A 23046-nucleotide genomic window follows, 5' to 3' on the forward strand; every position below is an offset into this window, starting at 1 on the left:
CACGGCAGGAATTTTCCCCACTTAGCTGATTGGCTGTTGCCATTTGGGTTTCGCCTGCCGCGCAGCAAATCGTCACAACTTGTAAGGTCGCGGATAGGCTCTGGTTCAGGTGATAGGGATGGGAGAACGCTCTCGCCATCCCTATGTGAAGGGTATTCCGTTAAAGGAATCCAGGGGCTCGATGGTTTGGTCAACCCCTGAGAGGGGGTTGTGCCCGTGCCTGAGTCCAGGGGGACATTTGGGTGGTGGAGTTAGCCCGTTCCCGGCTTTCCGCTTATCCAGGTGTTCCCCCTTGGCTGACCTTTGCTGGTGTCCTGGGTCAGCGCTACCTGCATGGCAGAGAGCTAGCCGAACCAGAGCCTATGCAACCAGTCACTTTCTCTAATAAATAAAGTTGTGGCCTAAATTCTGCCAAAAACCAAAACCAAAATTTTGAGTCATTTGTGAATTATTGGGGGGGGGGAGGTTTCTGGGTCTGAAAACACAAATGAAAGGTACTCTATTTACTCAAATCTAATGTGCACCTTTTTTGGCCCAATTATGCTGCAAAAATTAAGGTGCGCTTTAGATTCGATGGCACATTTACATTCACCAGCAAATAGTTTTGGGGGGTTTCAAGGTTCTGAAAATTGAGGTGCGCATTAGATTTGATGGTGCGCTATGACTTGGAGTAAACACGGTTAAATCTAATGTTCTCGACTACGAGGGAAAGAAAACAAAGCAAGCACCTTAAGGACATTTAAAAGAGATCTAAAGCCACAGATGCAGCCAGAATACTGTGTGCAGGGATATTACAGACAACCTGGAAAAGGTAGATAAGGTCAATTAGGAGTGATCAGAGGATCGAAACTTCCTTTTAAAGCCTTCCTAGTTTAGAGGCCACAAGGGTGGGGGGGGGGTGAAGAGGAGAGGGAAAATAAAAACCTTGTAAAAAAATAAATCTCATTACTGGAATCCAATGTCATCCAATGACACTGGCAGGTAGTAGATTTCAGGGGGGGACCAAGGGAAGAATGATGCAATGCCACTCGCAATATTATGTGGAGCTGTTTAAATTAAATAACACTAAAAAAATTAAAGCCAGGGGTCTAATAAAGGAGAGGGCCTGCCAGTGGAAAGCGGCAACATCAGAATAACCCTAATTTAGGATTGGCAGGTGCTTAAAATGACGTCATGGGAGTGTGGTGCTTCTACCTACACCCAACACTGAGCTTCCCAGGGATTAAATTCTTACACAAGATTTCCCCACCCCCCCAAGGGGAAATGAAAGAATAAATCAACAGCCTAACATCTCTGTGTTGTAGTAACTCCCTTAAAAATAAATAAATCTGAAAGCCGCAGATGCAACACGGCGACGGCCCGCCCCCATTCCCTGGCTTCTACAGCTGTCGTAAGGCCTGACTACATTTATATATATTTATTCGTGTTACGTTCCGAGTACAGATCAAAATAAGAGAAGCACTGTGGTGCAAATTTGGGGGGGGAGGGGGAGGCACACATCTGATTCGGCAGCCGAATCTTAGCAACGGGCCTGTCGCGGCAAAGGTGGAGGCAATCGCATGAAAAGAAAAAAAAATCCAAAGACAAATTCTCTCACAGGAGGAAAGAGATCACAAGGGTTTCTTTTGTCCTTACCTTCCTCTTCACACAGGCGACAGGGATAAAATTTGGATTCTGGAGCCCTGAATCTGCACTTCCTCTTCCAAAGCAACTTCCTTCTGCATATGTATTTATCCCTCTTTAGGTTCTGGAAAGCGAAGGCACACCTCTCCACCGCCACCACCCCCCTCTTAGAAATCTTGCTCTCACGCTGCTAAGCTGGAATTCAGGGAGCTGCGAGCTATAATGATGACTCACAGGGAAGACAGCAAACCTTGTCTGTATGACAAGGGAGCTTTGAACACACACACACACACACACACACACACACACACACACACACACACACGACTCCACCTAGGCTGCTTTCCACCACCGTTCCAAGGTACAGTACTGATTTTTTCAAACAAATTCCCTACCAATTCCCTGCCTTCTTCAGAAACGGAAGACAGAAAAGGGAGAAAGCAAAAGCGCTTGGCATTTAAAGAGCTCCTCTTGTGTGCTTAAAGTGCTTTATGTGCCGGGAGGCAGTGTGGTGCAGTGGTTGGAGCGCCGGACCAGGACTTGACTGGGTTCAAATCATACTCTGGTGTGGCACTCACTCTCTCACTCTCTCTCAGCCTAACTTGTCTCTCAGGGTTGCTGCAAGGATACAATTGGAAAGGGGTGGACCGTGTGCACCACCCTCAAAACGTAATAAATAAAACAATTACCCCCGTCACAATCCTCACGGTGACTCTGAAAGGTAGAGAATTATTTCCCTCACGTTGGAAAGGGGTGTGTGTTTTGTTTGCGACATCGAGAGAATAAGACCTGCCGAAATCCACTCAGTGAAATCAGAGGCAAGGCTGAAACTATAGAACAGGTGGAGGGAACCTTCCAGATGGTGTTGAACTACAACTCCCACCGTCCATCACCACGCTTGCTGGGGCTTATGGGAGTTGTAGTTCAGCAACAGCTGGAGGGCCAAGGGTTCCCTGCACCTAATATAGAACACAGAATCATTGAGTTCAGTGCTGTCTACAGTTAGTGGCGGTGGCCATCTTGAGTTTCAAACAGGAAACATTCCCACCCCTACTACCTGCAGATACCAGGGATTGAACCTGAGCCCTTCTATATGGGCGGGCCCCATACTCCACCTCAGCACACAAGGCTCCAAGGAGGCCTCGGGACATCGCTGCTGCCGCTTTGCCGGTGAGTCTTGGGGAGGACTGCTCCCCCTGCAAGCCCATTCTCCACCTTGGGCCTGGGAGCGGGCCCCATACTCCACCTCAGCATATAAGGCTCCAAGGAGGCCTCGGGACATCGCTGCTGTTGTTCTGCCAGTGAGTCTTGGGGAGGACCGCTCCCCCTGCAAGCCCATTTTCCACCTTGGGCCTGGGGGCGGGCCCCATACTCCACCTCAGCATATAAGGCTCCAAGGAGGCCTCGGGACATCGCTGCTGTTCTTCTGCCAGTGAGTCTTGGGGAGGACCGCTCCCCCTGCAAGCCCATTCTCCATCTTGGGCCTGGGGGCGGCCCCCATACTCACCACCGCCACAACTCTAAGGACACTGCTGCTGCGGCAGCAAATGTTTAAACGTTTTATATTTTTTAAAGTGTTTTAAAAGTGTTTTTACTTATTACTTTGTTGTATCACCAGAAACGGTGGTTTTTTATCCATGTATTTTTATTTTATTTTGTTTTGTTTTATTTTGGGTTGGGATGGTTGTTGAGTGGGGTGGGGATTGGTTTTGTTTTGGGGTAATTGTTTCTTTGTTTGTTTGTTTGCTTTTATATTTTGTAAATGGAGGCGAGTATGAGGCCTGGGATTCCTACTGTGGAGGGGCGAGGGAGGTATGGCGGTGGGGGCAGATGTCATAGGCGAAGGGGATCGAGATACGGATATGCTCGTACCCCTTCCAATCTGCGCCCCATCCCGAGAGACGAGGGTAGGGTGAGCAAGGATTACTCACCTCCGTCACTGGTGTTGTGCAATGCCAGGTCTATAGGCAACAAGACTGCCACCCTGCGAGATTTCATCATCTCGCAGGGGGTCGACCTGGCTTGTGTGACGGAGACCTGGGTGCGCAAAGGGGATACTGTTACCTTACGAGAGATGGCGCCCCCGGGTTTTTCCGTCCTCCACCAGTCACGGACTGTGGGCCGGGGGGGAGGGGTGGCACTATTAATCCGGGAAGATTGTTCTTTCAGGGCTCTACCACCGCCATCGATCCCCGGCATTGAATGTGTTGGCCTAGTGTGGGGCTCCGAGGTGAGCTTGGCTGTCTGGCTGGTGTACCGGCCACCTAGCGCACCAGCAGCCACCCTGTCAGGCCTGCTGGAGGCGGTGGCCGGCTGGGCCTTGGAGTTCCCTAACCTATTGGTATTGGGGGACTTCAACATCCATGCCGATGCCACTCCCTCCTCACAGGCTCTGGACCTGGTGTCTTCCATGGCGACACTAGGGCTCTCCCAGTTTGTTTCGGGCGCCACACATCAAGCAGGCCACACGCTGGATCTGATCTTTGGCGTCGGTATAGATGTGATCATGTTTCCTTCGATGAAGGTGCCATGGTCTGATCACTACGCTCTGAAAGCCAGGATTGACGTTCCACCCCCACCCTGCTTAGGTGGTGAGCCGATTTGGGCTCGCCCGCGGAGGCTGATGGACCCTGATAGATTCCGTCAAGCCTTGCGGGACCTTTCTCCCCCTGGCGACTCATTGACTGAGCTTGTTGAGGGCTGGAATACCCAGCTCCTGGCAGCCATCAATGAGATCGCACCTAAGCGCCCTCTGCGACCCCGCAGAAACCGGGCTCCCTGGTTTACTGAGGAGCTCCGGAAAATGAAGCGGGACCTCAGATGGCTAGAGCGAGTATGGCGGGGTGCCCGTGACGGAGCCTCAAGAACATCTTATAGGGTTTTTATGAAAATCTACGAGATGGCAGTGAAGGCCGCTAAGAAGTCCTACTTCTCGGCCTCCATTGCATCCGCTAGCTCTCGCCCGGCACAATTATTTAGTATAATTCGGTCTTTAACGTCCCTCGAAGGACAGCCAAATTTAAATAACAATTCGACACACAGCTGTGAGGCATTTGCGAGCTTTTTTGCGGAGAAGGTCCTGTCGCTCCGCCATGACCTCCCTGCCAATTTGGATACAATAAAGGAACTGGAGGCCCCTCGACTGTCCTCGGGTCCAGTATTGGACCACTTTGACCGGATATCCCCAGCCGATGTGGACAGACTCCTCCGAGCTCGAAAGCCCACCACTTGTCCTCTCGACCCGTGCCCGTCTTGGCTGATTAGAGCGTGTCCAGACGAGGTGCGGGCCCCCCTGGGGGATATCATCAATTTGTCCCTTGGCACCGGGACATTCCCAGGGGAACTGAAGGAGGCAGTGGTGCGTCCGCTCTTAAAGAAAACATCATTAGATCCCTTAGATCTATCCAATTACCACCCAGTTTCGAATCTTCCATTCCTGGGTAAGGTGATTGAGAGAGCGGTTGCTGAACAGCTTGGTAGGTTTCTGGATGAAACATCGGCTCTGGATCCATTCCAGTCCGGCTTCCGCGCTGGTCATGGGACCGAGACGGCTCTGGTCGCCCTAACAGATGATCTTCGTAGACAGCTGGATCGAGGTGGGTCGGGGCTGCTGATTCTTCTAGATCTGTCAGCAGCTTTCGACATGGTTGATCACGAACTTCTGGACCACCGCCTCGCCGACGTGGGGATCCAGGGCACAGTCCTTCAATGGCTGCGCTCGTTTCTCTCTGGTCGGGGACAGAGGGTGGTGCTTGGGGGGGAACTGTCATCCCGCCACTCCTTGGTGTGTGGAGTGCCTCAGGGTGCGATTCTCTCCCCGATGCTTTTTAACATCTTTATGCGCCCCCTCGCCCAGCTTGTCCGGAGTTTTGGGCTGGGCTGCCATCAGTATGCTGATGACACCCAACTCTATCTGTTGATGGATGGCCATCCTGACTCGGCCCCAGACACACTGATCAGATGCTTGGAAGCTGTGGCTGGATGGTTACGTGGGAGCCGGTTGAAGTTAAATCCTTCGAAGACAGAGGTCCTCTGGCTGGGACGGGACGATATGGGATTGAGGGGGCAACTCCCATCTCTTGCGGGGGTGCAATTAGTGCCAGCACCGTCCGTTAAGAGTTTGGGTGTAATCTTCGATACCTCCCTCTCCATGGAGGCGCAGATTGCAGCTATAACAAAGGCGGCATTTTTTCATCTCCGCCAAGCTAAGCAGTTGGCTCCTTACCTCTCTCGCCCTGACCTAGCCACTGTGATCCACGCGACGGTCACCTCCAGACTGGATTATTGTAACTCGCTCTACGTGGGGCTGCCCTTGAGACTGACCCAGAAACTCCAGCGGGTGCAGAATGCCGCAGCGAGACTCCTTACGGGGTCTTCGCTGCGGGATCACATTCATCCGGTGCTATACCAGCTGCACTGGCTCCCGGTGGAGTACAGGATCAGGTTTAAGGTGCTGGTTTTAACCTTCAAAGCCCTACACGGCCTAGGACCCTCGTACCTACGGGACCGCCTCTCCTGGTATGCCCCACAGAGGAACTTACGGTCCTCAAATAAAAACATCTTGAAGGTCCCAGGCCACAGAGAGGTTAGGCTGGCCTCAACTAGAGCCAGGGCTTTTTCGGCTGCGGCTCCAACCTGGTGGAACGCTCTGTCACAAGAGACAAGGGCCCTGCAGGACTTGACATCTTTCCGCAGGGCCTGCAAGACAGAGCTGTTCCACCAGGCCTTTGGTTAGGGCACAGCCTGACTCCCTCCTTTGGCAATCTTTACAATACTTTAGTTTATGGTTGCCATCAATTTTGATTTTAATTAATTCTTATGATGTTTTATAATGTTGCACTATTTTAGTGTTGTTAGCCGCCCTGAGCCCGGCTTCGGCTGGGGAGGGCGGGATATAAATAAAATTTATTATTATTATTATTATTATTATATCCAAGGCTCTACCACTGAGCTACGGCCTTTCCCTGGATGACTGCCGATAGCTCAGTCAGTAGAGCACGAGACTCTTAATCTCAGGGTTGTGGGTTCGAGCCCTGCATTGGGCAAGAGATTCCTGCATTGCAGAGGCTTCATCCACGTGGCCCCTTCCAACTTTATGATTCTGTGAGAAGCATCCTTGTGCTTCTCACAAGGGCTGGGGTCACCAGCGTCAGCAGCACGGGTTTAGCTCCTGTTCCAGTGGGAACTGAAAACAGTGATTGATTGATTGATTGAATTTCTATACAGCCTTACACCCAGAGGTCTCAGGGCGGTTCAGAGAACAAAATCAAAATATAAAATCACAAAATACATAATCAAAATAAAACACAACAACGCAATAACCCCCCCCCCAAAAAAAAAATAAAGCCACATTTTAAAAGGGCATGGGATGCCAATAAAATCAACCAAAGGCCTGGTTTAAAAAGGAACGTTTCTGCCTGGCGCCTAAAGGTGTATAATGAAGGCACCAGGCAAGCTTTCCTGGGGAGAGCATTCCACAGATGGGGAGCCACTGCAGAGAAGGTCCTGTTCTCATGTTTCCACCTTCTGGACCTCTTGAGGAGGAGGCACACAAAGGAGGGCCTCAGAAGATGATCTCAGGGTCCGAGTAGGTTCATATGAAAAGAGGCGGTCCTTGGGGAATTGCGGTCCTGAGCTGCTTTAGGCTTTATGTATAGGTCAAAACAGCACTTCGGGTCTGGAAACCAATTAACCAGGGGTTTAAGGAATGGAGAGAAACATGAATGCTTACAACGGGTCTTCCTCCACACCAAGTTTTCCTCAGCTTACAAAGATAAGATGTATGTTCCCCATGCAACAGAGGAAGGCATCTGAACGCAATGGTCCTTAAAGAGCCCGGTGGGATTTTTCTTCAAGTCACAATACTCCCAGAGTTTTCTATTATTAAGAGGCAACAGCTGTGTGCTGGAGGCAGAACCACAAAACATGGTGGGAGGAAATCAGCATAGTGCTAAGCAGGTGATTTCTTCAGCGCAAGTGTCTCTGCTTGCCTGATGGAATGATCTGCCCTCTCTGCCCCCCATGCGCTGTCCCAGTGATTCTCCTGACACACACCCCAAACCTATTTTCTGGGGGGCTGGGGCACACTAGGGGAGAAGCCTTGTTGCACTAGCAGAAGACCATGTGCAGCCTTCTGTTGGTGGGGCTTGTAAGCTGAACCTTGCTCAGTCCTTTCTGCAAACTCACAAAGCCTTGCACATTAGCAGCAATAACAGAACCAGGCAGGAGGGAACGGAACCAAAAACGTGCCTCTTTCTGGATGCTAGGCAATGCTGCAGTAGAGTATTAGTCAAAACACAGAAAGCCGCAGCAGAATGCGGGGTGGAAAGAGAGAGAGAGAGAGACAATATCTGTGAAATCCAATTACCAGAGATGTCAGCTAACGCACATGGAAAGCTGCAACATTTAGCAATTAAGAAAAGGCTTTTATTCTTTCCCCCCCCTCCCACCAGCTCACCGGCTCCCATGGTAACTATGGCATGAGCATACATCATAACAAAGAGGGAGAAAGCAGAAGATGTGTGGCAATCCCAGGCTCCTTGAAGCGTTTGCGCACCAGATGCTCCATCTGAGACAGGGTGAACTCTGCTGAACCAGTTTGTGCACAAAGACAGAAGCAGCTATGTTGAAATCCCAAAAATGGAGCCACACTTTTGCCTTTAGCTCTGGGGATTTCCTAGGAACACTACAAAGACATGCCTATTGCTAAATCTTCCTCCGATAGGCAAGAAGCCAAATTTAAATCCACAGGGAGGCTTCCAAAATGTAAAAACAAATCACAGCATGCAGCAAATGGGATAGACTCCCATGGCTATTGCAGGCCAAAGCTGGGGGCATTTCCAACATTCAATTGGCATCCCTTTGCAGGAGCGTGAAACAAGAAATCACTTTTCTGTTGAGGGGCAATTTCCCTTGTTATAGGGGGCTGCATGCTGTCAGTGGAAGGAGATGTAGCTATTGGTGGGTGGGGCCAACTCCCTACCCTCTGGTCTTTCTGTCAATTAGCCTGCCAGTTGAGGGGGCAGATCAGTCTTGCCAAAAATCTGAGCTGATCACTCACAGGTAACTTTTGAAATTAGGCCAAGAGCTGTGTAAGAAACTAATATATATAAAGCTAGGCGCCAAATGGCTCCTTAAACCAAGGTTAAAGGTAAAGGTAAAGGTAAAGGGACCCCTGACCATTAGGTCCAGTCGTGGCTGACTCTGGGGTTGCGGCGCTCATCTTGCTTTATTTGTCAAGGGAGCCGGTGTACAGCTTCTGGGTCATGTGGCCAGCATGACTAAGCCTCTTCTGGCGAACCAGAGCAGCGCACGGAATCGCCGTTTACCTTCCCGCCGGAGTGGTACCTATTTATCTACTTGCACTTTGACGTGCTTTTGAACTGCTAGGTTGGCAGGAGCAGGGACCAAGCAATGGGAGCTCACCCCGTCGTGGAGATTCAAACTGCCGACCTTCTGATCGGCAAGGCCTAGGCTCTGTGGTTTAACCCACAGCGCCACCGGGGTCCCTTAGTAAACCAAGGTTACAGACACGAAAATGGAAAGTCTAGTTGCCATTTTGGGGCAAGACAGCTCCAAAGTCTTATTTTTCAAATGATGGACTGTGATTAATTCTGAACATTTGGCTAGTTCAGATGACAACCATGAGCTAGGTGAGAGCTTTGAGAACTTAAAGAAGAAAAGGCAGTTTATCCAGGGACAATCCACATATATATCGGTCTATTCCTACCTCTTTTTCTTAAGGGTGACACGGACCAGACATAACGTTAGAATATTCTTCACAATGTGAGCAAGGCAGTGGGGGGGGGGGGAGTGGAGAAAAGCGACAACAATTAACTATAGCCTTGTTGACTGCTCCTGCTCAGCCTCCACAGAAAAAAACAATTTGGTTTCTGAAATTCATTCTGGTTGTGCAGATAAACTATAACTGATAGAATTCCACAGGATGTATATGAAAACAGTCAAGATCCAATGATCCCCAGGCTTGCACCTCCAGATGGTAGAGACGTCATGCATCATCCTAGCGCCCAGGCACCTCCACCTGGTTGCAAGTGGCCAATAGCCAGGTGCAAAATGCGCCTAGCGCCTGGCTAATTTCAAACATGGAGTAAAGGTAAAGGTACCCCTGCCCGTACGGGCCAGTCGTGTCCGACTCTAGGGTTGTGCGCCCATCTCACTTAAGAGGCCGGGGGCCAGCGCTGTCCGGAGACACTTCCGGGTCACGTGGCCAGTGTGACGAAGCTGCTCTGGCGAGCCAGCACCAGCACAGCACACGGAAAAGCCATTTACCTTCCCGCTATAAAGCGGTCCCTATTTATCTACTTGCACTTAAGAGTGCTTTCAAACTGCTAGGTGGGCAGGAGCTGGGACCGAAGGATGGGAACTCACCTCGCTGCGGGGATTCGAACCGCCAACCATACGATCGGCAAGTCCTAGGAACTGAGGTTTTATCCACAGCGCCACCCGCGTCCCTTAAACAGGAGTTTAAGTGGCAGGTAGTTATTTCTTCATGGAATGTAATTTGAAAGTGAGACTACTGCTTATGGTGTGCACTCGTCCCAATTTTGCATCTTTCAAGCAGATTTTGCAGAAGTGCAAAATTCAAACACTAGTCTAGTCACCCATGAACACTTTAAAAAACAAAACACAAAAACAAAACACACCTAGCAATCAGAATCTGTGTCACAAAAACGTCAACTCTGTGCACTGAACTTTAGTTTCAGTGCAAATATATCTCACTGGCTGTGTTAAGAGTTCAAATCCCCAAGTGTCAATGCATGCACACAGGGTTAAAAGGATTAGATTATTTCTATGGCATGTATTATCGGTCTAAGCAGTCCAATTCACAAGTGAGCTATGCTGATGTAGCCTGACTTTAAACCTATTTAGTCTCATTGATTCTAAAATCGATTTGACTGTGCTACGAATAATCCAGTGGGTATTTATTCCTTGCTCTTGCATAAACAGCATCCCACTATGAGAATCTGTGTTTAGTCATTTACAAAACACTTTTGTGTTTGTTTGTGTGTGTGTGTGTGTGTGTGTACACACACACACATTTCAGTCTGAGGATTTGATGTTTCTGCTCCTTACTGCGGTAAAAAGAAGAATTGCACAACAACTATAAACTGCAGTCTCTGTCTTGACAAGTCAAGCATCCAAACACCTTCCCCATAGAATATATTTTGAATGTTGCATACAAAAAGGAAAATCTTAAAGTGGCCTATTTCCTTGCAATCAAAATTGCCTCAATTAAAAATCTGCCCTGGGTGTCTTTATGTTCCGAACCAGGACACTGGATAGGTCAGAAGGTTTAGTGATGAAATACCCAAGAAAGTGCAAGTGCTGGTAGAATTAAAAAGGTGGAAGCTTTGGAGCTGTGCATCTAAGTAGGCCAGAGCACATATGGCACCATAGAAAAAACAGGAGAAGGCAGTGTGTCACCCCTCCAGGTGATGAAGGATTCTGTTTCCATCAGCCCCAGCCAGGCATGGCCAGTGTCCCAGGAAGAGGAAATGGAGGAAGAGGATCCCAACAAGGTATGGATCTGGGAGTGGGACACACTGGGGCAACAGGGAGTGGGAAAGGAAGTACTCACAGGGTGATGAAGGTCAATCCACAGGAACCAGAACAGCAGGACCCATCACCAGAACCAGAGGGTCCCTGTCTCCCCAAACACGGTGGGCATAGGGAGCAGCAAGATGAGTGCACAAGGAGGCTGAGGCAGGCAAGGACCCACAACCCAGATCTCTAGCTGGCCAGGTGGGGCTCGCTAGCTCTGGGAGAAGGTGTATGATTCCTCAGCTGGAGTAGGCTCAGGACAGGTGAGGGTCACAGGCCTCATCAAGCCCAGATGCTGCAATCAGCGTGCAAAAGGGAAGCCAAGCTGAGGGGCTGGGTCTGCTGAACTGCCCATGTTGATGAATGGGCATCCTTGGCTCCAACCACTACACCACACTGCCTATGGGACCGTGGTTTGGGTTTGACTCTGGACACCAGTGCTAAGTGATATATGCACTGACTGCCTATTAACCACTAAACGAGCTTTAAGGTCTTATTACTTGCATACAAAGCCCTAAACAACTCTGGACCAGGGTAGGACCCCTTCCCATTTACTGCCCAGAAATGTTTTGTATGTTAAACTGCCCTGTGATCTTCTGGATGAAGGGCAGTATAGCAATTTAGAAATTGAACCTAGTTAGTTTTGCCATGGCCTGACGACTATTCAGGTTGGTGGCCATACAGAGATGGACGTTTCCACCAGTCGCACTGCTGTTGTGCAATGCCCTCCCTGCTGAAATATAAGTTGCCCCATCAGTACTGGCGTTCTGCCATCTCTGGAAGACACACCTGTTTAGACAATTGTTCCCTGATCTCCTGGCTTCAACCTTCTGTTTAAATTGTTCTTTTAACTGTTTTTAACCATTGGAGCTACATTTTAACGAGCTTGTTTATTATACGTTTTAATTGCAGATGTTTTGATGAAATCATTTTGCTAGGTGTTTTAATTACGTGTAGCTATATTTTTATAATTGCTTAATACTTGTTAATTTGATGTTGGCTTTCACTTGTGTGTGAAGCACCTTCATGTTTCTTCTCAAAATGAAAGACAGGTATATAAATTATTAAAACAATACTCATTTCCGCCCCCCCTCTTAAACAGACTCTTCTGCGTTAGGTGGATCATAGAATTGGAAGGGACCCTGCGGATCATGTAGTCCAACTCTCTGCGACACAAGAATATGCAGCTGTTCTATATAGGAATTGAACCTGCAACTTGGCGTTATCAGCACCACACTCTAAGCAACTGAGCTATCCTAGCGCCCATGAATTTCATAATACAGGTCTGCTTTTGAAAGCAGCACTGAAGAAGAAAAAAGTTGTGGTCCACCATTTCCTCCAGAGTATTGTCAAGCTGTCCAGAAAAAAAAGAAAAAAACCTTTGAGAACCACTTACTTAATACTTGACTTTCAGAAGAGTTTTTTAGAGGAGTTTTTAGTGTTTTCTATTTTATTGTTTTTAATATTTTGTTGGGAGCCTCCTATAGTGGCTGGGGCAACCCAGTCAGATGGATGGCATATAAATAATAAATTATTTGTTGTTGTTGTTGTAAAGCACATATCATACATAATGCAGCATTACTATGGCTCGGCTTTCTCTGCTACATTGGCAATGCTGAGCAGAATGTCAAATCACACATCTGCAACCAATATAATGTTAGTGGCAGGGGGTGGGAGGGTGTCATAATGCATTTAAGGCAGGCATGGCCAAACTTTGCTCTCCAGATGTTTTGGGACTACAACTCCCATCATCCCTAGCTAACAGGACCAGTGGTCAGGGATGATGGGAGCTGTAGTCCCAAAACATCTGGAGGGCCAGGTTTGGCCATGCCTGATTAAGGCAACCTGTAATTTGGCTTTGTGGTTTAGCTCTAAGAGATTGTTGCATCTGAAGACTCAAATCAGCTGGTCAAAATATTACCTAACAGCATTACACCCTTAGAGCAACATGCAGCAATTTTTATGGCCCCATGACTTGTTTTCATGTTATGCTTGCCATTTCATCTGTTGGTATCACACAGGGAGCTGAGCCATGTGACACAAGAGGCACATTACAGCACCACAAGAGAAAATCAGAAGCAGGGCAGAAGTAAGGAAGGGGCAGGCCTGCAATCTGAACTTCATGAAACTGGTTTCAGATAGCGAGTAGTAAACACAAGGAAATGTGATAAATTTGTTGAAATGGACCTGGGGATTATTCCAAAGGGTAAGAACATCACTATCCAATTGCTCGGCTCAGAAGGCGAAGGAAAACCCCCAATTACTGCTAATTGTGATACTAGTTACATGATGTTTCAGAGTCAAGGAAACTTTGCACAGGTTTGCAACTGCATGCACAATAAACTTGTCACTAAACCTGACTAAACTTGTCACTAAACCTGCATGCACAATAAACTTGTCACTAAAACTGTACCTAAAGGTACAGTTGTACCTTGGATGACGAACACCTTGTGAGTCGAACGTTTTGGCTCTTGAACACCGCAAACCCCGAAGTGAGTGTTCCGGTTTGCAAACATTCTTTGGAACTCGAACGTCTGACGCAGCTTCCGATTGACTGCAGGAGCTTCCTTTTGGTGCCTGCTAAAAACTTTTTTTGTTTTGGTAGGCTTACCCAGACATGTGGAGTTGAGGTGTATTTTTGATCTGCAATTTTGGCTTAGAATATATATTTCTAGCTGTTGCTTTTCTTCATTTTGCTTTTTATAACTTGTTCGTTTTTATTGGCAAGTTTAATGTGGTGGTGGTGGTTTTTTTTTTACATCTTTGTAATCTGCTTAGAGGTTTTATTTACAGTTAACCAAATCTGTACAGTGGTACCTTGGTTCTTGAACAGCTTGGCTCCTAAGCGCCACAAACCCAGAAGTAAGTGTTCCGGTTTGCAAACGTTTTTCAGAAGCTGCTGCAGCCAACCAGAAGCTGCACGTTGGTTTCTGAATGGTCTTGTGAGTTGAATGGATTCCTGGAATGGATTAAGTTCGAGAACCAATGTACCACTGTGTATCACTTAACTAGTTCCATGACTTGCTCCATAGCTTAGTTGTGGAGCGTGAGACTCTTGATCTCAGAGTCATGGGTTGAAGCCCCATGTTGGGTAAAAGATTCCTGCATTGCAGGGGGTTGGACTAGATGACCCTGTGGCCCCTTCCAACTCTATGAGTCTATGAAATGCCACATGCCCAAGTCCCATTTATGTGATGGAACAATGGGCACAGGCCCTTCATATCCACCAAACAGGAGGGACTCTCTAAAGGTAAAGCTCATGCTTTGCTTGCAAAGGGACCCACATTCAGTCTCTGTCATCTCCAGTTAAAAGGATCTCAGGCAGCAGGTGATGGGAAAGTCCTCTGCTTAAGATCCTAGACAGCCTCCACTGGTCAGAACAGAGCAGATCAGACAATATAGACCAGTACGTACTGTGACCTAGTAGAAAGGCAGCTTCCTGTGTACCGAAAGACGCACATGTTGTCACAGTCCGGTTCACGGGCGATCGAAGTCCTGGCTGGGGACGCCGGGAGAGGGGGAAAGATGGTGGAGTGGGAGCAGGAATGGGAGTCCAGAAGCCAGGAAGCCAAGAGTCCGAGGGTCAGAGAGGCGGGAGTCAAGAAACCAAGGGTCCGAGGGTCAGGAAGCGAGGAGTCACGAAGTCAAGGGCCCAAGGATCAAGGAGCCAAACGCAACAAGGCAAGGAAACGTGTTGCTGTGGTAAAGAGCTAAAGGGAAATGCTGACCTTCTATCCCTTCCCAGCTCTTGCCACCAGGTGCTGTGAGTTACCAATTGGCCTCACCTGTGTGGCCGCACCTTGCCTCTTCAGAAGAAACTTAGGAAGGCCCCAGTCCTGCAAAGTCCTACTGGTCACAGGGCCTGGCTCCTGCACACACCCTTGACACATGTTGTGGGAACGCCACACAGACGACCATGTACATAAGAGCTGATTCGTGCAACAGTTTTCCCACAAAAAGCAGGGAGGGTAGCAGTCATGTGACCTGGGTCCTCCCCATATGCACCTCCACACGATGCCAATGCATTCTACCAGCAAGCAAAAGTTTCCAGTTACTTGCGCTGTTAATTCACAAAAATTGTAGACCTTCAAAAGCAGCTGGGGGGAGCTGCCAAAGGAGGTTTAAAAATGTCTGGATTAACTCACAAACAAGGGATGGGGAAGGAATTCAGTTCGGTTCACATTGCAAGCCTACCAAATTAACACTTCACAGAATATGAAAACCAAAATGCAGCCGTCTTCCCACACAGGAACTTTTTTGAATCGTGCAGTGCAGTTTTCCAAACAATTAATGTGTCTATTAGGAACTGTGTATAAAAATTCACATATATTCGATAAGCTTCCACTAAGGAAATTGCTTGCAAAAATGTGTCTGTTACGCACATCTCTATATTAGAATTGATGCAGATTATTTTTTGTGAGTATTTTTTTTAAAAATGCAAACTGATATGAAAATTTGAAGAAATGAATCTAAGACTAAGGAATTAAGAAACTAAAACGTACAGGATCTGCCATCCCTACTCACAACGTATTAATAATTTGGCTGTGTTATCCTGGTTTATTTCATGCAGTTATACAAAACAATGTTCCCAGCAAACATATCTTCCAGTTTCCCTATCATCCCAGCCAACAAGTGTATTTGCAACCGAGCTACTTTTTGTGAAAACAAGCAAGAAAGTAAATGTGTTGGTGTTATTTTTTAAAGACGGGGGGAACCAGAGTTTATTAACTAGATCCTATCAATATGCAGTGAAAAGGACAGCTCTCTTTTTCAGACATGCTTAATTACAGCGAATGGAAAACAGAGTCCGTAGTGGCTTGATTGAGGCACACACAGCCTGCATTCTTACATGCTTAATTTGGGAGTAAAACTCCACTGAACTCCACAGGGCTTACTTCAAAGTAGACACGCATAGGATTCACTATAAACAATGGTTGATAGATTTAAGTACAATGTCTAGAAGGACAAACCATGTTTGAAATTGGCTTGTAAATCAGAAATCACTGCCTGAAACTATGGATTCGTAATATGTACCCGAATTGACAAATCACAGTTACAGATGTTGACGCACCACTGGAGGTCCCTGAATCTAGATATGAAAGTGCTAAGCATACAACCGTTCAAGAGTTGAACAAGAGTTCAAACCATGGTTAGGATTCCCAATCAGATTCAAAGCTGGGGTTAGCATGATATCTGAATTCAGCCAGTGACTTTGGAAGACCAGAGATAACCTTAGGAGTTTCTGGTTGAGCTGCAATTCCACTTTCAAAAGTTCAGCATGAAACTATGTATTTGCAAGTTCCCAGCCCGCTTCAAGAACAGCAAAAGGGTAGCAACATTTCACAAGCATGCAAGGAGTGGAAAAATTCTAAACAATTCCCTATGAAAGGGATTTGAAAAACGGTTGCATTATCACCAGTTCACCCCATCCACAAAGATATACTGATCTGTGAAAATGGGCTGGTGGCTTAGTCAGCAGGGCGTTTAAAAACGAAAATTGTGAATAAAAAAAATAAAAAAATTGTCCAGTAGCACCTTAGAGACCAGCTAAGTTTGTTCTGGGTATAAGTTTTCATGTGCATGCACACTTTTTCACATGACCAGGGAAAAACTGTCTGCGGACAAACGTCGGCTCCCTCGGCCACTAAAGCGAGATGAGCGCCGCAACCCCAGAGTCGTTCACGACTGGACTTAACTGTCAGGGGTCCTTTACCCTTTTAAGGTGCTACTGGACAATTTTTTAATTTTATTTATTTATTTCGTCTGCATCAAACTAACACGGCTACCTACCTGAATCTAAAAATTGTAAAGTCCATTTTAATCAGCAGATACACACACAAGACTGAATCCAATTTGGGCTTACTCAGAGTAGACCCACTGGAATTAAGGGACATGACTAACATAACTACATTATCTCTTAGTTGGGTACAATTCATAAAACAGCAATGAAACTGGGCTTATGCAGCAATGCAAGTTTACTCAAGTAGAAAACAAATGAATTTCATATGAAATGCTGTACGCTGAACGACTTCTAGACTAAAATTGCTGTAGAACCTCTGCCTAAGCAGTGCTACCCATTACTATTCATTCCTTTATGTTCATGGCTCTATTTCACTGGTTTTGCTGAGAAAATTAGAAGGGCTCTTAGAAAATTATACTTACCGGCCCCACAGTCAAATGCTTAAAGTGGCAGGCTGGACTCCAAAGGCGAGCAAATACCTAAACCACGACTGCCGGATGCATATTCCAAGTTGCGCCAAGATGACGGCAGAGGGGAACAGCAAACTGCACGTATAAGCTATAAATTCACCGCTGCCGGACTCTGCGGGAAAGGAATCCTCTTGTAAACCCTGACCCTCCCATATCTTAAACATCCATCTGTGTTTTGTCATGGGAGGGAGGAGAGATCTACCTCTTTTTGTTGACTTCAGGGTGAATTATTTGCATGTGTAACCTATAAAGTATTCCAACTGGGCTGGAGACATAAGGAGGCAAGAGAAACCCAGCCTTTCTCCTGCACAGCCCCATTGCAGAATGGCACAATTGCGGAAACTACATACCTGAAATGCTCTTAAGTGAGATGTTTCCTATTTAGCTGCTCTCTCTGAAATTGGGTCTGCAGCGTTTACAGCACCATCCTGTGCCCATCTACCCGGAACCCTAGTTCTGCCAAGCTCAATGGGACTTAACTCTCCAGGAAGCGCATTTAAGATTTCAACCTCAGTAGCTGAACCAGGCTAATCTATTCCAAGGGTTGCCAGCGTGGACTTCATAGGCACCACTGGTGACCTTGAGGTCTTCCCCTAGAACCCAGGAAGTTTCCCAAGTTCTCCCAATCACTGCTCTCTTGGCCGTGAGTGTGGCCATCCTCTTCTCCCTTGGAAAGTACAGAGAGATGAAGGAGGAAATTCCTCTTTCAGCTCTGTGTGATTAATTATACTGTATCACACTTTTATCCAGTTTTCTTGGAAAAGCAAGTTTGTGCTCTCTCTCTCTCTCTCTCTGCTGATTTAGGGAAGGGAATAATTCCAAAAAAGCCCATACAGTTGATGACAACTGCTCTATTCAAAACACATTGACTAAAATAGATGCTACAGTGCATATTTTATTATTTTTATTTTCAATACAGGTAAAACTTACATAAAACTGCAAGTGGGAAGCAACATATTGAAACACACATTTCCTACTATGAGAGAGAGAGAGAGAAGAGGGAGAGGTGCATTGAAGACAGGCAGAGGCAAACTCGGCCCTCCAGATGTTTTGGGACTACAACGCCCATCCCTAGCTAACAGGACCAGTGGTCAGGAATGATGGGAACTGTAGGCTCAAAACATCTGGAGGGCCAAGTTTGTCTATGCCTGATCGAAGATGTCTACCACAAAGATTATTTGCATCACTTAAAAGCAGAACTATTTCTCTCATAAGCAAATGAAAGCAGCCAATCAAGCTACAACATCGATCAACGAATATCTCTCGAGACCCCCAATGACACTATATCTTTAAAACAGCATCATGCCGTTTAAACAGCCCTAGCTTCCCCGAAGAATCCTGGGAATTGTAGCAGTGCTGTGAGTTGTCAGGAGACCCCTATTTCTCTCATAAAACTACAATTCTCTGAGTGGCTTAGCCATCTCTCTCTTTTGTGGCGCCCGCCCTATGGAACGCCCTCCCATCAGATGTCAAGGAAATAAATAACTATCTGACTTTTAGAAGACATCTGAAGGCAGCCCTGTCTAGGAAAGTTTCTAATGACTGATGTTTTAATGTATTTTTAATCTTTTGTTGGAAGCCGCCCAGGGTGGCTGGGCAAACCCAGCCAGATGGGCGGGGTATAAATAATAAGTCCCCAAGACGGGGGGCAAGGGCGGCACACATCGCACACACGGCGGAGGAGGCTGAGCGCTCTATGGAGGGGCTGGCCACTGGACATGAATCACATGTCACACGTATGACACAATGCCCACAGCGCCACCTGGAGATGAAGGGGGCCTGGCCCCCTTGAAACAAATACAGTGGTACCTCTGGTTGCGAATGGGATCCGTTCCGGAGCCCCGTTCGCAACCTGAAAGGAACGCAACCCGCAGGTTGTGATTTGCCGCTTCTGCACATGGGTGTGACATCATTTTGCGTGTCTGCACACGCGCGAGTGGCAAAACCCGGAAGTAGCCCTTTCCAGTACTTCTGGGTCGCCGCGGGATGCAACCTGAAAACGCGCAACCTGAAGCAAATGTAACATGAGGTATGACTGTATTGAGTTGCCATGCCTGTTTTCTAGGGAACTCTTGAAATGGCTGCTCTGTGAAGGAAACAGGGGTCTCGTTACAATTCTCGGCACCCTGAATGAATTTCAGTTCCCAGGATTGTTTCTTGGGGCAGGGAGCCATGACTGTTTAAAATGGTATGACGCCGCTTTAAATGTTTAGTGCAAATGGGGCCAAGCTGGGCTTATCTTGCAGCAATCCAAAGAGAGGCTGCAGGGACATGGAGCAGTGGGAGGTGAGAGACTTTTTCACAGTGTTGGCTTCAATTTAAGGGATGGCATCCAATTTCGTTGCACTGGTGCAATGTTGCACTAGTGTAATGACAATAAAGCATCTATCTATCTATCTATCTATCTATCTATCTAGGCAGCCCTGATTGGGTTCCTCTCCTGTGAATTGTTGGGATTTTGTGGCCGGCTGGCCCGGGTTCACCTAGCTACAGGGCACTCCACTGGCTACTGCCAATGGAATTGAAACAGGCCTAGCTAACCTTGATAACACTCCTTAGCCTGGCGATTTAGTCAAACAGGGCTGCAGAGAACCCTGTTATGAACCTCCTGCTAATTTAGCATTGCTCCTACACATATTTCATGAATAAGGAACTTGCTCTCATCCTCAAGAGCTTCCAGTGCCCTGCCTCCATCCAACAGCAGACAAGAAATACCAGAATTTTATGTGAGAAACACTACAGCGGAATTGAAAACTGAGCAGCTGCCTCGGTGTTCAGACCTGCCTGGTGTTGACCCAAGTCCACATAAAATGGTATTACTCATGGCTTACTGTTAACACAGAGCTGACGCAGCAGCAAACTTGCAAAACGAAAAGCAAGAATTTTAAAGCGTTCGCACAGTTGCACGATTGCTTCCAATAACTTTGGGCGCATTTCAGGTGCAAAATACGATTCCAAACATCTACAAAGCCCCTCCTGAGTCATTGTCTCTGGTGACAATGGAATCACCTGAGCTTTAAAAAGAAATCTAAGGCGCTAGGCCAAAGTAGCTCAGATTCCATACAAAGAAGAGTCAAATCAAAGTGAGGCCTTCTGAATTACATTTTGCAATTAAAGCACACTTGTACTCATTTCTATACCAGTGGCAAAAAGGCCACTGTGAAAACAGAACGCTGGATTTGATGGGCCATTGGTGTGGTCCAGCAGGCCATCTCTTTTTTCTTTTTGTTTATTTTTTATTTTCAAAAACATATCCTAATCAATCAAAAATACAAAAATGCAAAATAATAACCATAAAAACAAATAATACCCCCATGTGACTTCCCTCCCCCAATATTCACCATCCCTTAATATTTAAATTCTTGTTAACATTGCGTCTTTTGTATCTCATCCTTAATGTTCTTAGAATATTATTTTTTTCTAATTGTACTTTACAAACATAATCTATACATATCAACATGTTATCCTTAGAGCAGTGTTTTTTCATATAATCCTCAAAGCATTGCCACTCTGACCTTAGTTTCTGATTTGTCTGGTGTCTTATGGCTGCTGTTAACTTCGCCATTCCTATAAATTCACATAATTTACATATCCAATCCTCTTTTGTGGGTATAATGTTTCCTTCCCAGTTCTTTGCAAGTAATAGTCTGTCTGTGGCTGTAGCATATAAGAATAATCTTTTCTTATCTTGTGGGATATCCTTTCCTAAGATGCCCAACAGGTACGCCTCTGGTTTTTTTCTAATAGAAATTTTAAACATCTTTTTAAACTCCTCGTGGATACATCCCCAGAATTCTTTAACTTTTTCGCAGCCGCACCATACATGGATCATAGTCCCCTCCACCTCCTTACATTTCCAACACAGATTAGATTCTAACATATATATTGGCGAGTTTCAAAGGTGTAATATAATACAGTGGTGCCTCGCAAGACAAAAATAATCCATTCCGCGAGTCTCTTCGTCTAGCGGTTTTTTCGTCTTGCGAAGCAATCCTATTAGCGGCTTAGCGGCTATTAAAGGCTTAGCGGCTAAAAGGCTATTAGCGGCTTAGTGGCTTAGAAAAAGGGGGGGAGCGAAAAAAATCGCAAGACTCGCAAGACGTTTTCGTCTTGCGAAGCAAGCCCATAGGGAAATTCGTCTTGCGAAGCGCATCGAAAAACAGAAAACCCTTTCGTCTAGCGGGTTTTTCGTCTTGCGAGGCATTCGTCTTGCGGGGCACCACTGTACCTACAGAACATTTTCATTAGGTTTTCTTTGATGGAATAGCAGGCACTAAATCATATATCAATCTTTAAGCAGGCAATTTCTTATGTTTTTAATCAGAGCACTGAAAATCTTACCCAATCACTGAAAATCTTGCTCGGGTCCCCTCTGGAGCAGATAGCACAGCAGCCCTCAGGATGCTGCAGATACCAAGCCCCACACTGGTGCAGAACAGAACATATGTTGTTGACAGAGAAGCACTGCTTCAGGGTGAAGAAGTTGGGAGTCCTGTACAGATCCGAAAAGGTTGTACTACAAAGGAGCCCGGACTGAAATCATTTGGTTTAAACTTCCGCATGGGTCAGGCAGTCCGTATCTCTTGCGCACGAACAAATCACCTCCAAGGACACAGGGGCAAGGAGAAGGGAAGTAAAACAAGGGCTCGCTCTTGATTCGGGCTGTTTTAATAACCCTCCATAAAACATAGTAAACAGTCATTTTGTTCTCACTCTCCATGCAAGCAGCGTTGTGCGTCAACTGAAATGTGCTCGAATCATAACTGCTTCAAAAATGAATGATCAAGTGAAAGAGGGTATCAAGGACAACGTCCGGGAGAACAAGACAGAGAGAACCTTTTCTTCAATGATGTTAAGAAGTGCACAACAATCTGGCACAATCGGGTTTGCTGTCCAGCTCATATTGCCTCCTTGCAGAAACTGAGCAATGCCTTTAGTGCACCAAAATCACTGAAGGAAGTGGGGAGGCCAAACCCCATAGCATCTAGCAAGTTTATTGTGGCATGAGCTTCCACTGGCCAAAATAGATCAGCGCTGCAGTGTGGGACCAGTCTGCCCTTGAGCCTCTTCAATGGTGAAAGAGAAAACATGTTATCAGGTGTGACAGATTCACCAGAAGTTCAGGACAGCCACCAAAGACTTTAAAACAAGACTCTCCCACATTCCTCCCCATTTCTACGCAATTTTTAACATGCGAGTAGGGAACCTCGGGCTTCTATGGGAATCCCACTTCCTGTCCTGGAAAGAATCCATTCTAAGGCACCAACTCCTCTTCACTCAGGAAGAAACACTATTAAATTTAGTGGGACTTCCACGTAAGGGGCACGGGTGGCGCTGTGGGTTAAACCACCGAGCCTAGGACTTGCCGATCAGAAGGTCGGCGGTTCGAATCCCCGCAACTGGGTGAGCTCCTGTTGCTCGGTCCCTGCTCCTGCCAACCTAGCAGTTCAAAAGCACGTAGTGCAAGTAGATAAATAGGTACCACTCTGGCGGGAAGGTAAACGGCGTTTCCGTGCGCTGCTCTGGTTCGCCAGAAGAGGCTTAGTCATGCTGGCCACATGACCTGGAAGCTGTATGCCGGCTCCCTTGGCCAATAAAGCGAGATGAGCGCCGCAACACCAGAATTGGCCACGACTGGACCTAATTGTCAGG

The 23046-nt window shown here is 46.9% G+C and overlaps 1 protein-coding gene and 1 long non-coding RNA gene across 21 annotated transcripts in view; one reads left to right on the forward strand and one right to left on the reverse strand.

Annotated features, from left to right (window-relative positions):
• Window positions 1-23046, reverse strand: part of NEDD4L (NEDD4 like E3 ubiquitin protein ligase) — a 324861-nt gene that overhangs the window by 150114 nt on the left and 151701 nt on the right. The gene's annotated exons all lie outside the window — the stretch shown is intronic.
• LOC310689126 lies at window positions 1513-22571 on the forward strand. Its single transcript, XR_014517346.1, has 3 exons — window positions 1513-1984; window positions 13206-13390; window positions 21719-22571. It is a non-coding gene; the product is annotated as an uncharacterized lncRNA (long non-coding RNA).

This window comes from Podarcis liolepis (genome assembly GCF_965112155.1).
Source record: "Podarcis liolepis genome assembly, chromosome: 11".
In the NCBI taxonomy this organism is placed as follows: Eukaryota; Metazoa; Chordata; class Lepidosauria; order Squamata; family Lacertidae; genus Podarcis; species Podarcis liolepis.